The sequence below is a fragment of the Schistocerca gregaria genome, chromosome 1 (genome assembly GCF_023897955.1).
Source record: "Schistocerca gregaria isolate iqSchGreg1 chromosome 1, iqSchGreg1.2, whole genome shotgun sequence".
Lineage (NCBI taxonomy): Eukaryota > Metazoa > Arthropoda > Insecta > Orthoptera > Acrididae > Schistocerca > Schistocerca gregaria.
This window is the reverse complement of record NC_064920.1, coordinates 698,201,431-698,218,773: the sequence shown is the minus strand read 5'-3', so window position 1 is coordinate 698,218,773 and position 17,343 is coordinate 698,201,431.

Genomic DNA, 17,343 nt, shown 5'->3' with positions numbered 1-17,343 from the left:
ACTTTTGCCAGCATTCTCAAAAATTTTAGAAAAAGTAATGTACAGACAGCTTCTCAACCATCTGACCACAAATAACATATTATCAAGAACACAGTTTGGATTTCTGAAGGGTTCTGATATGGAAAAGGCTATTTACACCTACAGTGAAAATGTACTTAATTCATTAAATAACAAGTTACAAGCAGCAGGTATTTCCTGTGATATGTCAAAGGCACACTATTGTGTGAACCACAACATCCTTTTAAATAAATTAGAATTCTATGGTGTCACGGGCAGTGCTGCAAAATGGTTCAAGACATACCTCGCTAACAGGAAACAAAGGGTGTCAGTGCAAGGGACTAGTAAATTAAGCCATCAGTCATCATCAGAATGGGAAGGAATTACATGTGGTGTCCCACAAGGATCGCTTTTTCTTGTGTACATTAATGATCTCTCATCAGTTACACTGCCAGAAACAGAGCTCATTTTGTTTGCAGATGACACAAGTATTGCAATAAATAGTATGTCAAGTGTAGTTCTAGAAAGATCTGATAATATTATTTTCATGGACATTAATAAATGGTTTAAAGCCAACTCACTGACATTAAACTTTGAAAAGACTCTCTATATGCAATTCAGAACCTGTAAGAGGTTTCCACCCAGCATATGCATAAAATATGAAGAAGAGCAGATAGAAGAGGTTGACAGTCTTAAATTCCTCGATTGCAACTTGATAATAAATTCAGTTGGGAGGAGCACACCACAGAACTGCAGAAACACGCTAACAAATCTCTATTTGCAATTCGAGTGTTAGCAGACATAGGCGACATAAAAATGAAAAAGCTTGCATACTTTGCCTACTTTCATTCCATAATATCATATGGTATAATATTTTGGGGTAACTCTTCAAGTCAAACAAAAGTTTTCAGAGCCCAAAAGCGTGTAATACGTATTACTTGTGGAGTAAATTTCCTGTAGAAACATATTCAAAGAACTGGGTAAACTAACTACTGCCTCTCAGTATATTTACTCCTTAATGAAATTTGTCCTAAATAATATATACCTTTTTCCAACAAACAGCTCAGTTCGTACATACAATACCAGGAACAAAAATGATCTGCACAAGGACTTAAAAGCACTTACTTTAGTTCAAAAAGTGGTCCACTACTCAGGAACACTCATCTTCAATAATTTTCCAGCAAACATAAAAAATTTAGTTACAAATAAAGATCAGTTTAAAAGGAGCCTGAAAGACTTACGAGTGGCCAACTCCTTCTACTCCATTGACGAATTTTTTAATAGAAACAAATGATGTATATATTCATACTATTAGTATTGTTATTTCAGCTTTTTTATTTAAAAAAATTGACATGTTCCACATCCACGATGATCTCCTCAACGCGCATCTATGGAACGAAAAACTAATTTAATCTAGCGTTGTGAGTCGCCAGTGTTGCTCGATTTACTGTTCTGACTTCATTCACCGAACTTTATTGTGAGAGGTGTCATTCACCGAACTTTATTGTGAGAGGTGTCCGCTCCCGGTAGCTGAATGGTCAGCGCGACAGACTGTCAATTCAAAGGGCCCGGGTTCGATTCCCAGCTGAGTCGAGGATTTTCTTTGCTCAGGGACTGGGTGTTGTGTTGTCCCAATCATCATCATCATTTCATCCCCATCGACGCGCAAGTCGCCGAAGTGGCAACAAATCGTAAGACTTGCACCAGGCGACCTGTCTACCCGGCGGGAGGCCATCGCACGACATTTCATTTTTCATTGTGAGAGGTTGTATAATGGAGAAGATGTCCGTGCGTATTAAGGACAAAGAAATATCTTTCTTGCATCTCCTTCCAGGAAAATATGGCACCTCGCTGCTGTAGTTCTTGAAAAAGGAATGCTTCATGGTACAGAAGTACTTCTTGAATTTCCAGTAGTACAAGTACATTCTGAGTAAATGCCTCGGATCATGAATGTACCAACAAGTTGGGAAATCTGTGGCTTCTCTCATTGTGTCTAGCGTGAGATAGACTCCATCGCTTTTAATTACGTGCCCTATGATTTTATTTCTTGGGAGGACAAATAGCAGCTTTTTCAGGTTGTGGTAGAGGCCTGTAATCTGAACACATTTTAAAATGGTTGTCATGTGGCTTCGATCTTCTTCAGACACGTAGCTTAGATCTTCTCCAGATGTATTCGAAAAATAACATCATTCCCATAAAAGAACAAATCTTCCATTCAAGGTGCCCATAAAATACTTGAAGGTGGCTGGAGCATTACACAGTCCAAATGACTTGACTTTCCATAGCTGTCATTAAGGCAATCTTTTCCCAGTTGATTTATCGGTTGCCTGTTCACTGTCGACAAATACCTGGATCCCTTCGAGTAATATAGGGTGCTATCAGTGTGCAGCAATGGGTAGACCTTTTTTGTGATTTCTTTCAGAAGTCGGTAGTCGAAGCAGGAATGTCATGTCCCATCCTTCTCAACAAGGACCAAGGTCTCTCTGAAGGTTCAATGACGTCACCTTGCAGCATCTTTTCCACTTCCGCCTAAATTATGTGTTGTTCAGCCAAAAATACCCTATAAGAGTACAGGCTACTTGAGGGATTAACCCCAGTATTGATATAGTGCTTTGCCACGGACTGCTTAGTCGAACTTTTCTCAACTCTGGATTTTAAATCATCCGAAAATTGGCACAGAATGGCTAACACTCACTGATATTGTTCCTCAGTTGGGCCAGTTCCTATTGTCAGTTCAATAGTATTTTCATCCACTATGTTGTCTGTAATGTTAGTAGAGTACAGTTCTTCATCAGTGACACTCAGCTTTCTGCCCTGGACTGGTCTGGCTGTTCAATTTATGGATGAGTTGTGGATGCGCATGGGAATTACTGATCCAATGTTCTCATTGAACACATACAGTGGTTACAGTTGTCACTGGTATGTTGACTTCTTTCTTCTTTTGTGAACCTGAGAACCTCTTTACAACTGGCAAAAGCTTCACAGTTTAACTGGGAGTCTAGAATGACAACTGGAACTCATCTAATTGATGCTGGAGGATAACAGTGTCGGCAATGGGAAATGACTGTGCAAATCAATCTTTATTTTGTGTGCTTGTTGGAATAGTTTTGTCAATCTGGAGCTCTGCTTGTGATGCCTACAAGAAGTCCCATCCGAGAATAACTTTATGACTGCATTCTGCTGAAACAACAAACGAAGGGCTGCATTCAATCATCGATTGTTAGTCTTCCTATAAACCTTCCTGTGTGCTGAATGTATTTCCCAATTGCGAATTTCAGCATAATTTTTTTCGTATCTTGGAAAATAGTCTTCTTTAGCTGGTGATGACAATCATTTGACATTACAGTAAGAGAAGTCCCTGAGGCAACTACTGCCTTGACTAGTCGGCTATTGAAGAGATTTCCCGTCATATCGGTAACTGCCATCCATAGAGGATTTTCACCTGTTTTACCTCACCTTCATAGATGGTCACCTCCCTTAGTTAACCTCAGTTTGGCGGATAGGAGAGTGTCTGGTACCACTTTGCGACGATGAGGAAAGGATGTGGCATCTTGGGGAGGAATCTTGTCTAGAGTATGGCAAAGGACTTTGTCCCAAAGGTCAACTATGAGGGTCTGATGAATGAATGCGGTGGATGAGCAACCTATTCAGTGCCAAATTCATGCACTTGCATCGTTTTTATCGCTAATGTGTGGGATGTTGCATTAACATTCTGAAAGAGCACGTTTTTGTGTGTCAACCTTACTCCTTTTCTGGCCAATAGAAGTTTCAAACAATCCAACAATGAAGCACAAAAGGGTCCCATTATGATTCTGTCTTTTTCCAAGTAATCTATGAGAATTATTTCTCAGAAATCCCCAAAAAAAACTGTGGTCAACATCTTACCAACCGATAAAATTATCTTTGCCTTTGTTGGTTCGCTTTCACCAGACTTTGTCCATTGTTATGACTGCCACTTTTAATCTGTTGGGTAGTGACAGATCCACGTTTCATCACCAGTCACAAATTAGTGCAAAAGATCTTTAAATCGCCAGAATTGTGTTGAAATGTTGTGCTGGATGCACTTTTGGTTGACTGTGAGCAATCGCAGCACTCACATCACACACGGCTTCTTTGTAAAACATTAACCATGCACACTCGCTCAGTCATACAGCAGTGTTGCATCACTGTAACACATATTTTTCAGTGTTTTCCTTTGCGGTGACCTGAATTAGATGACTAGATTGCATTTTGGCTTCAGTGTTTGTCTGACCACGTTTAAATTCATTAATCCAAAAGTAAATGCTCTTTAATGATGGTGCAGCATCCACGTGAGCTTCATACAACTCTTCAGCTGCTGACGGGCGTTGATATATATCAACGAGGACAGGTGAAAATGTGTGCCCCAACTGGGACTCGAACCCGGGACATCCTGCTTACATGGCAGACGCTTTATCCATCTGAGCCATTGAGGGCACAGAGGATAGTGTGACTGCAGGGACTATCTCGCACATGTCTTCTGTGAGACCCACATTCTCACCTTATATGTCCACACACTACATTCGTAGTGTCCCTACCCAACACACTCATTACTTGTGGAAGATATTCTTACCAAGTCCCGTAAGAGTTTGGGTGATATGTGTGCATCTGCACAGAAGGGAGGGGGGGGGGGGGAGGGGTCATGGCCGGTATTGCCAGAACTATGGCCAGTATTGCCAGAACTATATTCTTATATGGATATGGTGTCTGTTCTTTCAGACATGTCTGAAAGAGCAAACACCATATCCATATAAGTATATCATACAACTCTGTTTTGATTTGTGTGGAAGTCTAATCCTGCAAAAAAAAAAAGTTAGAATGGCATGAAACGTGGTTTCCTCTGTTTTCATTCACAGTCTACACACTGACAAATACCAGTGGCTGTCAACAATGAACTGTGTGCTGTATGTAGTTGAAATTTTTTATGTGATCCTTGGAATAATCAAGCTTACCATCCATGAAGACGCAACAAAATGTTCCATTCTTTCATAGAAAGACTTCCTTCCCCATCCTTCCCGAATCCCATGAGACCAATGACCTCACTGTTTGATCTCTTCCCCCAAATCAACCCCCCCCCCCCCAACATCCCTGCTGTGACGCCTTTCATTTAATGTGAGATTTTATAGGCTTTTGTCGTTTTGACATTGACAATGCAGCCCAGGGTCGCGCTGGTCTTCAATTGTTCTGCTTCTAAGTGGACTTACTGCCAAATTTCACCAAATGTTTTCTTCATTTTGGCCTGGAATTTACCCCATTTATTGAGCTTATCTTCATTGTTCTCGAGCCACTGCTGAGCTTTGCCATCCAACTAAAAGTATACATTTGCCATACACATCATGTCATCCCACTCGTATTTTGCGACTAGATTGAATTGTTTCCGTCATTTCATAAATTCCTGACGACCATCTCCAGAACACTGATCCATGTCTGTTAGGCTACTGGCCGGCTGGAGTGGCCTGCGGTTCTAGGCGCTTCAGTTTGGAACCGTGTGACCGCTACAGTCCCAGGTTCGAATCCTGTGTCGGGCATGGATGTGTGTGATGTCCTTAGGTTAGTTAGGTTTAAGTAGTTCTAAGTTCTAGGGGACTGATGACCTCAGATGTTAAGTCCCATAGTGCTCAGAGCCCAATAGTTACGACTCTCCTCCCAGCTCTTAGAAGAGTGTCTTTTTACAATCGCAATCAGTATTCACATAAATATTAGTATTTACTAGTAGTTAATAAGCAGGGGAATACCAATCTGATTTGTTTTAATAATACCAGTTTTGCTAATTGTATAAGATCTTATTTGAAGTGTATGAAACCAAAATAAATTAGGAAGGGGTAAAAGTCGTATTTTATGGCAAATTTCGATGTTCTGTCGGGCACAATTGATGTTATTTTTGGACAGATTCGGTTTATTTTTTGGTAAATTTGGTGTTTCTTGCAAAATTAGATGTCTTTTTTTTTGCTACTTTCTTTGTTTTTGCCAGATTCTGTGTTTTTTACCAAATTCCGAGTTTTTTCGATTTCGACATTGTTTTATGCTGCATTAGTTGTTCTTGTTAAATTCGTTTTATTTCTTTGCCGAATTCACTGTAGTTTTTGCCAAATTCGTTTTTTATGCCATATTCAATGTCGGTTTTTAAAATTCGATGTAATCTTTTTCATTTGCTGCTGTTTTTGCAAAATTTGGTGAGGGCTCTTTTTTTTTTTTTTTTGCCCGACTCGGTATTGATTTCACTAAATTAGTGGTTGTTTTTTTGTCGAATTCGTCGATTTTTTGCCAATTTTATGTCGATTATTTGGCAAATTCAACGGAACGTTTTTATTTTTTTTCTAAATTCGGTGTCGTTTTCGTCGTCTTATCGAAGTTCGTTTCGCGATAGTTGAGTTTTCATTTTAATATTATTCACGAACTTCGGTCTTGAAAAGATCGGAAGTCAAAGTCCAGTTTTAGCATTCAACAGCTATCAGTTACTAATATTTGAAGATTGCCGCCCACAGATGTATAAAATTTTTGTACAGCAGAATTACTAGTCTTAGTAAAATCTCGTACGGAAGATGATTTCGCGATATTTCACTAGAAGCCGCTAATTTCGCGTTATCGTTTTCGCGAAATATTTATATAGATCATAATTCTAAATTCTCTATTTGTAGGTACTATGTGGCTTTTTCCATGGATTACCAGCACAATTTACTGTTGTTCAATAAAATTTGTGCGTTACTGTTGACGGGTTGCATATGGTGACAATGAACTTTTCATTTGGAGATAAATGACAGTGGCCAATAAAGAAATACTAAGCATGTTGTCTTTATAATGAAAAATGCTGGGAAAAATAATTTTAGAAGGGTGGAAACAAATTGGTTTTAGAATAACTACAGTAGTAATATCAAGAAATTAAACTGGGTCAGTATGTACATATTAGAACCAATGACGGCTCGTGAGTGTATATTTTGGGTGTTCACAAATTTTTAGATCCAAGTGTACATTTTGGGTGTTCACAGTTTTTAGATTCAGTTAAATCTGAGAGTGTGAAATTAATAGCATCTGCAGTATAGTAGTTCATACAGTATATAAGTTCATACAACTACAGCCACTGTACAGATTAGGGCAATAACGAAGTAATGTATAAGCTTCTGCAACTCTCCATTTTGCATTTTCTTGTAAGTGGATGTTTTTGAACTTTTCCATTCTTTTGGACAAACATACAAGATCTGTAACAGATGTATCAGTGCAAGAATAAATCAGATATTCCTACGCTGCACCCACACAGCAACTTGTACTAACTGTACACTTCCTTGTTTACTGCTCGCTTGTAGTCACGCTTATTTTATTTCATCACACTCACAGTACAAGGATCTTTTCTTTTGCGGCTAAGTTTTCTTGGCGATTTACTGTTCTGTTCCCAGAATGAGATTTTCACTCCGTAGCGGAGTGTGCACTGATATGAAGCTTGCTGGCAGATTAAAGCTGTGTGTCGGGCCGGGCCGAGACCGGGGACCTTTGCCTTTCGCGGGGAAGGGCTCGACCAGCTGAGTTCCCCAAGCACTACTCATAACCCATTCTCCAACTTTACTTTTCTGTTAGTACTTAAAATGGATTCAATACAGTTCATGTGTTCACTGCACACGAAAGCAGATTCCCATACTGAAAACAACTAACCTCAAAGTGCCGTTTGTGGAAATGATTAAACTCAAACAGTAATTTCTACCAACATGGTCACTTGACTAGATGACAAATGAGGCGCCGAGATCCATTAGGGTCTAAAGCACACAGCCATCGATCCCACATTTCAGCGAATATCAGAGAAACCAGTGACAGCTTTTTGTGAATTTTCATATATACAACGTGGGCCTATAGCACAGATAAACCTGACTCGCCGTAAGATCAACATATTTCAGAATCATGAATAAATGCTACATTCTCACAATAGACAATGATGTGCTTTAGGCCCTTATGATTCTCAGCGCCTCAAATGGATTACTGTATGATAAAATTCATAACTTAATATACGGTACTATAACTGATTCAGAAGCACACAAAATAGGTTGCTGTCAATACAACTTTAACATATTCTGACGTCTGATCAAATTTTATGATTTAGCATATCTGAGTAGTACGCTATCATCTAGCAGTGTTCATTCCGAGTGGACGTAGATAAAAGTCTGTAGCAGTGTGCTATCATGTGTTGGTAGTGACGTAAACTTCTAGTTGAGTGGCAAGGGCTAGGTGTGCATAGCGTGAACCATGCACGTCGTTTATCAAATCCGTATGTATTTGGCCTATAAAGCAATTATGTCACATAAGTTGCTTATGCGCAGAAGCTCCTTAAAACGGGCAGAACTGAAGGTGTGCTGGCAACCCTGTTGCCAAGTTTCACAGTCTGGAAGAACAGTAGCATGGTAGATTTAAATGCCATTTCTTTCAGGTTATGGCATATATGTTTCGTTTAACAACATTCGAAGAAAAATAACCAATAAATCCGCAACATGTCGAAAGTTAGGGTGTTCACGTGCACTTGTGCTCTTACACAGGAGCCGCCACTGATTATAGCATTGCAGTAAAACAAACTATGCGCTCATGCTAATGTAGTTGAGATATTAATGAAATGTTATTTAGAACATCATTAGGAATTACTCCCCCTTCGTTTAATCTTTAACCAACACTGCCGAATGTAAAAATTAAAAGCATATGATATCAGAATTAATCAGTTCGTAAATTATTTTATGCATTAAGAATAAGGTAGAATTCTGTGACTGTTCTTGCAACTTTCATTTTTGCAGAGGTTTGAATGGGGTACTCAGTTAGGTGCATAAGATTTATTCCAGATGCAACCATGCTATTTCCTTCTACATTTTAACACTATAGCTTTGAAATGCAGTAACAGTATTCACTGCAAACAGAGAGGGACTATGTTGATGTTGCCTGTTATACACACATCAAAAAAAGTTTTGCATCACTTCGATTCCGAGAATTCTGGAACCTGTACAGAAAATTGGAATACAGATCAACATAAACATCTGATTATGAAAACCACACATTGCATGTTGGACCACCATAAAGTGAGACCATGACAGGTGGTGGTACAGACCGGAACCTCTAATACCCAGTAGCATGTCCTCTTGCACTGATGCATGCCTGTATTCGTCGAGCCATACCACCCACAAGTTCATCAAGGCACTGTTGGTCAATGGCGATTCAGCATAGATCCCTCAGAGTGGGTGGTGGGTCATGTCGTCCATAAACAGCCCTTTTCAACCTACCCAGACATGTTCCATACAGTTCATGTCGGGAGAACATGCTGGCCACTCTAGTCGAGCGATGTCGTTATCCTGAAGGAAACCATTCACAAGATGTGCACGATGGGGGATCAAATTGCCATCCATCAAGACAATTGCCTCACCAATATGTTGTTGATATGGTTGCACTATCAGTCAGAGCATGGAATTCACGTATTATACAGCCCTTACGGTGCCTTCCATGACCACCAGCAGCGTGCGTTGGCCCCACATAATGCCACTTCAAAACAGCAAAACTCCACCTTGCTGCACTTGCTGGGCAGTGTGTCTGAGGTGTTCAGCCTGACCGGGTTGCCTCCAAACACGTCTCCGACGATTGTCTGGTTGGAGGCATATGTGACATTCATGGTTGAAGAGAATGTTATGCCAATCCTGAGCATCTATTCAGCATGTTGTTGGGCCCATCTGTACCACGCTGCATGGTTTTGTGGTTGCAAAGATGGACCTCACTATGGACGTCAGGAGTGAAGTTGCGCATCATGCAGCCTATTACCCACAGTTTGAGTCTATAAGATGTCCTTGGGCGGCCTGAGCGAGGCACGTCATCAACAGTTCGTGTGTCTCTGTATCTCCTACATGTCCAAACAAAATCGCTTGGGTTGACTCCGAGATGATTGGACACTTCCCTTGTTGAGAGCCCTTCCTGGCACAAAGTAACAATGTGGACACAATCGAATCGCGGTATTGACTGTCTAGGCATGGATGATCTACAGACAACACGAGCCATGTACCTCCTTCTTGTGGAATGACTGAGCTGATCGGCTGTCAGATCCCATCCATCTAATAGGCACTGTTCATGCATGGCTGTTTACATCTTTGTGAGGAATTAGTGATATCTCTGAACAGTCAAAGAGACTGTGTTAATGGTACAATATCCACAGTCAATGTCTGTTTACACGAGCTCTGGGTACACGGATGATGCAAAAACTATTTTTTTGATGTGTGTAATATAAATATCGATAATGATCTATGATAACTATGTAACACTAGATCAGGGCATTTTCAAGGTCACCTTCAAGTCTGCTGATTGCTTTGACAACAGGTTAACACATTGCACTGTGATTTTAATAGTATCTTTATTCAGTATATAACCATTCAGTATATGAGCATGCCAGAGAACATTTTTCTTTGTTTGAGAAGTTCTTTGATCTTGGTACTGTATGAGTCCTATAGAAATTCATGATCTGATATATCTATCTACTTGCAGAACATTCAAACTTATACAAGTTTAAGGACAATATCTCCCATTTTTGTCAACACAGACGGTGATGATATTGGTTACTGGATGATTCTGTTGTGGCAGGTGCTAGCTTTCACTGGTATACTGGAGGGTGGAATCTTAAGCACGTGTCTACAACTGACCGCAAGTTTTCCACTGTAAATGTCTGAATCAGTTCCCCCTGCCCCCTCCCCACCAACCATAAAGTGGAAGATATTATGAAACTGATAAAAGATGAACCAAAACTACTACGGACTGCTGGAGTGTATGAAATTACGTGTAGTAAAATGTAGATTGGAGAGACAACTCGTCCAGTTAATTAATAATTTAAGGGCATGAACAACAATTTTCACCTCAATCAATCCAGAAATGCAGCCTTAGCTGAACACAGTGAAAAATATGGTGAAAATATAGACTTTGCTAATACTCATGTTTTAACGATATTCTTCTTTTTCTTGTGCCTTTGTCCAACGTCTGCACACGGCATTTGGCATGCTTATAAACACATTTGGCATGGTAAATTCCTTTCACCTCTCCCAGTACTCCTTGAGACGGAGTGTGTGGATCACACTGTCTGCATTTAATGTTAGTCAGGTGAAAGTGTGGGAAAATTTAATAAATGTTTGTTAATCATGTAACCTACGTAGGACTTGGGTACCAGCCTGGTATTCACTTTGTCACATGTTGGAAAATGCTTTAAGATCGCATCAAGGCTGCCTGTCACACTGACGTTGGATATTAATCTGAGGAACAGATTTCATCCATGGCCGGTGCAGCTTCCTCTCCTGGAAGTGATCCTTTAACGTGAACAGCTATCCATACAGTTTTGTATTTTAGCAATGTAAATTACAAGTCAGAGGCAACCAAAATTTTCATCATGATGTTGGCTTTAAACTATTGGCAGCATGGATGGCTACTTGCTGTCGTGGTACAAAGACATGACAGGCATACAAAATGTAACTCCTGCCCCGCCTCTCCAGCCTCTAGTACACTAATGAATGCTTCCACCAGTCATGACAATGTAAGCCAGTATTAACATCTATTGTGAAAAAAATGCTGATACTCCTGTACTTAAATTGAAATTGAGGGAAATGACAGAACTTGAAATAATACCACTGCAAACCATTCAGATATCTTGAACCTGCACTATAATTAACCAATAGGGACAACAGAAAAGTGTGCCAACTGGGACTATATCCCAGATTTAGTGCTTATCAGAAGCAGTAGCCTTAACCAATAAGCCATCTAGGCACACTTCCAGATCTAATCCAAACTTTTATAGTCACTGATGTTTCCACCCATAAGTCTTGAACACTGCCAACATCACTTTCAACGCTACTGGTACATTCATTTCATTTCAGAACAATTAATTCATTTCATATATATCTCTTGTGGTAGAGTAGATCAACATCCTCCACCAACTCCCTTCCGCCAGTGTTGCTATTCCCACATAATGCATGGGAGGACCTCTAGTAACAGTGCTCAGAAATCATAGGTGGAAACATATGGCAGTGTAACTTTGAGTGAGGCCTGGCCAAGAGGTGTGTTCAGAAACCCTAATGGTTAAGGACCACTTCCAATAACTAGGGAATCTGGGTTCAGGTCCCAATCTTGCACAAATTTTCATTTCTGTAGGTTTGTCCTTAAATTGGGCCATATTATATGGTGAAGCTAGTTCCTGGAAGTACTCACCAAGAAAACCAAACAACCATGTTAGAAGATTCTACAAAAATGGCAGGGTACCGAAGTCCAAAAACTTTTCAACATAATTGTCAGTGATGGCAGTAGCTAACGTTGTTCTATATTTTCTTTATCACATTCTCAAGGGCACCACATTCAAATCCCTGCAGTTTTTCACACTAAATTGCCAGCAAAAGGAAGTGAGAATATGGAACTGTAGATTTGGAGGCCTTGAGCAGTTCGTCAGTTGCATAGCTATAACAGACTCCTTTCTCACAAAATTGACTCCTGTCTTTTACAATGTGTGTGTTTTACGTAAAACGTGAGCATTTTTGGTTAGACTTTACTATGTGAGCGATATAATAAAACAAGTTTATTGTTACCAGTCACTATTTATATCTATATAAGAGGTGGTGGCTGTGCACGGCCTTCTAAATAACTGCAAAAAGTGTCATTTGGCATTTGGAGTACGGAGCCTTGCCCACAGTCTGTTTGACGATCACTAACTGCAGCTGGAAATAGCAAACTCTACCATTACAAGCAGCTAGTTCCCCATGCAACTTTAGCCTTAATTGAGTGACAGCTGAGGTCATTGAGGTAACACTGTAGCAATACATAGCAGATGCCAACTAAGAAATATATTAAATTAGGCTACAGTGCTGAATTTGTGTTTTTGATGAATAAAGAAAAAGTTAAAACTCATTGCTGGCACATTCCTCAAATAGCACAAAAGATGTTTTCAAGTCCTCCAATATGCTACACAGATTACAATTCACTGTGTCACATGCTCTACATCTATGAGAGACTACAGAGACATTGAGGATCGAACCCAGAAAATGAAACACAATCTGGTAATGAATAACTGTAAACTACCATCTCTCTTCCCCTCGTCAGCTGAAACATGGTGGTGCAAGTTTCTTCCATTACGAGAATTCAAACTGGCTAATTACCATGTCCCAGCAGTCTTGTTTATAGAGATAGTTTCATGACTGATTGCCATATTCCCCAAACATTTACTTTCTGGTGTACATTGCAATAACATGTTTACAATATGTTAAACAGTGTATTGAGTTTAATTATATTATTATTTTCTACACTGTCATCGAAAAGGTATAGTAAAACTGCGAGACTTTAGTATTAACCATTGTGGATTCTCACATGGGATTGGTAACATCCTGCTGTTCTCTCAATTTTATTTTGTTGAATCAGTTCCTCAAAGTACATTTCTGCCATCTCTTAATATTAATTTCCATAAGGAATGTGCCTGTTAAGCATCTGAGCTGCCAGTAATTAATTAATTGCATCTCCTCCCCAATTTAATTGGCTCAGATACTTTTTGGTATTGAAATTTTCTGCAAGCTCAAGTTTCTACTAACATTTTAAAAATATTTCCCATAGACAAAGCTTTAGGCATTCAATTGTTATGCCACGAACAACCAGTGGAAAATAATATGCAGTTCACTTGCCCGTAATGCAATATTGTAGTGTATATGGCCAGTTCTTTTTTTAATAATACTGTGTACAGAATGCAGCAATTTTACATCTGTAAACAGTATTATGTGTATGAAATTAATTAAATGCAATGCAATGCAATGAATGGGAGTGAAATAAATGAAGGTGCAATGACGGGAAATTATTTCAGTGCAAACCATTCACATATACTGAACCTGAATTGTCATAAACTTATAGAAGTAACTGCAATTTTGTGGCAGACCAGAACTTGGATGCAGATTTCCTGTTTTTTTGCAAGCATGCATCCAGGCCTCATTCAAACTTTCATTATCAGTGATGTTCAATTGAAAATAAATATTTTTGTCAAAAACACATGTTTTTGTTGCTTACTAACTGTTGTACATGTGTAAACCTGCAAGGTACTGAATAATACAGAAAACAAATATCAATGTACATTACATGTGTTCTATCAAGGAATCCATTTGGAACAAGGCATATATCCATATGAAGTTTTCTGCTTCAAATGGTTGTTCCTGTCCTATCCCTGAATAATGACAATTCCTCCTGGGACACTGTGTATGTACTCCTTCAGACAGGATAACTCACTGTCCTGCACTGGCTGTTCACCCACTGGTGAACCTATGGTGGTGGAATTAGGATATTATAGGTGGAAACATCAGTGACAATAAATATTGAGTCAAACCGAGAGGTTTGCTCATATAACTCAATGGTTAAAAACAACTTTTAAACATTTCCTATATATTTTAGAACAATAATATCCAATCAAGCTTTCTGCAGTTGGACAAGTCAAAGGTTTTCATTAGATTAGATATACAGATGAGTGTTTATTTATACGTTATGCCTAAACCAACCTTTGCACTACATCCTTTACCTACTGGGTACTACAATTAATGACTGTTGAGAAACGATAAGTCACTAAATTTAAACACAGTTTCATTTCACACAGATCAAGTTTATGGGTTCTTAGAGCCTCTCTGAGACCAACATCACTCATCATCTTTAGCCACAACAGTCAGTTTCTTTTATCTGGCCTGTATTAGGAATATTTTAGTATTTAATGACTTCACCTGAAATTGTTTGAGACTCCTTCAGATGTCCAACTATTATACACACTCACATATACATATATTAATTTGCCATGTGTTATTAATGGCTGCCATGTACATATCATACCATAATCTTCAAACTGCGAGGGTTCCGACTGCCGTTTCGCTGCGCAGTATTTCGTGCCTGTGGGTGAGGCTCCTTCATTGGCGCACAGCGAGTGACAAGCAATCGAAGCCAGAAAAAATTTTAAAGCTCTACTTTCAGAAGGTCATAACTATGTACTGCGGGAATTATAGCCCAAATTTTCGTGCGGAATCGTTTTCTGGGGCTGATATTTTGAAAGTATGATTCTTCACAGCTAGCCTCACAGAATTATCTCATGAATATTCAATTACTGCCAAGACTAAATATTTCTTCTTGTCACTTTTGAACTATTTATTCTCCGTAATTAATACTTTGTCTGCACTTCTTGGACACAGACTCTCCCTCACCCTTGACCACTAGACACCAAAGTCCGGTATCGCTACCTGGGATTCCCCAAATGTTGGGGTGAAACTGTTAACATCCAGAGCTTTCATACCAGAAACCTCACAACCCCTAGAAATGAACTGTTAATACCAGTATTTAGTAAGGATATTGGTTAAAGTGCCTTACAAACTGTTCACAAAAAGCATAAAATATGGGTTCAAGTGCGACACAAATTTTCAACTATCACAAGGTGAAGACCAGATAGTATCAGATGCATAAGTTCGTTCAAAATTGTAATTTTATTGTAACATTCTCCACATTTAACAGTATGACACCTTACTTAAGAGGTTTATAAAACCCTGTGTCATTTCTTATGTACATCAAACAGTGAAAACTCCAGGTTGGAATATGAATAATGTAATGTCGTGCACTGTTTTTAAAGAACACACATTAAGTTGCCAACAGGCACAATTAAAAGGTACTTACACTTCATCTTTCAGCCACAACCTTCATTAGAGAAAGAAACAGAAAGAGAAACACGCACACATTCATTCACATGAATAAGCACACCTCAGACACACACTACCACCCCATCTCTGGCAGCTCAGGCCAGAATGTCTGGTCTTGAACAGAATAGGCTTTAGTAAAACATCTATCACATGTGTAGTAAAGACTGCTGAACCATATATGTGCACAATTCTCCCGGGCTCAACTCTCACAAATGTATCATTGAATCCAGTCTTCTGCGAACGTTTCACTGTTTTGTAGATGTAGGGACATGAAAATGCTGTGAAACTGTCCTTTTGGCACAAATGTCACTACTCTAGCTTCTGGTGGTTGCTTGACCAGGGAGCTGTACTCAAGAAGAGGAAAAACCTTGACAAGCAGGTCAGTCTATGGGGGAGCACAGAGTCCAAACACTGCATAAAGACTGACATGGAGAAAAGCACAAAATGTGACATGACAAATGACAAGAACAACTAGCATGCGGAGCTAAGATCATGGCACAAGGGGAAAGCTGGTCCTTGTTAATTGAACTTGTAGTAACAGCTGACTGACCTGGCCAATTGCCGCTAGGAAGTAAACACATGGATCAGCGGTTCTGCAATAAAATGCTCCACATGCACCCTCCTTGGTACTTTTCCACCCTACTCTGCCACAAGACTCACACTAGCTCATCTGGACCCGTATGTGTATGTTCACTGGTGGGGATACAAGACACTGCAAATTATGTAGTGTGTCAGTTGTTCCTCTTCCTGTCTTTTTTCATAAAATTCATTTTTATTTTAGGTTTTGGTTTTAGAACTGACCTTTTTTCAGTTTCATCTGAGGACTATATTTTGCTTCAGTCAGTTAAATTGATCTCTTAAGCTTTTTCCAGGCAATTTTCTACTTCTTAGGTTTTTTTCCCCTTTCTCCTCTTTATCTTATTTCTTCTGCTCAAGCTGGATTTCATCAGTGTTAAGTCCAATTTCACTTTGTTCTTTATGATCGTAAATTTTGTGGTGGAACAGCTAGGAGAGGTAAAATTGTTGCTCTGTAAGAGACAAAGGGTAGTTTGCTTCTAATTGTTCTTCATTGACTTTTTCAATCTGTTCATCAGCTCCTGGTTCTGAACACACATCCAATGGTTATGAAAACGAGGATCTAAGGAAACTAAATGTTGTCACAGACAGTTGATGTATGGCAAGCATATCTTTATCATTCATAAGCCTTGTTGTGGTGGATGTGTAGGGAAGAGGTTAAGACTCTTGAAAAGCATTACACTTGTTCCATGATGAGATACACTTTAAATCTTCAAATCACTGGAAATACTTTTTTCTTATGGCACAATGTACATGCACTTTAAACCTAACTGTACTAGTTCCAGTCAGTGTGTTTTGAAAAGGTAAAATTTAACATTCCAGCTATGTCTTTTAGGTCAATTTTCAGGTTTAGATATGTTTGAATCCAGAGTGACCATGCCTTATGGTATGCATTTTTGGAGGACATTATAACCATCTTATCAAGTGGTTGCAGCCTCTATGAAGTAAGGGGAAGGGGGCAAAGTTAACATGTAGATGCGATTGCTTTTGGCAAAGGTCATCATTGCTAGGTCTTTGAAGCTTGATTAACTATCCGCAACACCTAGGGCAGGATGTTTCTTATTTAGATTCACCC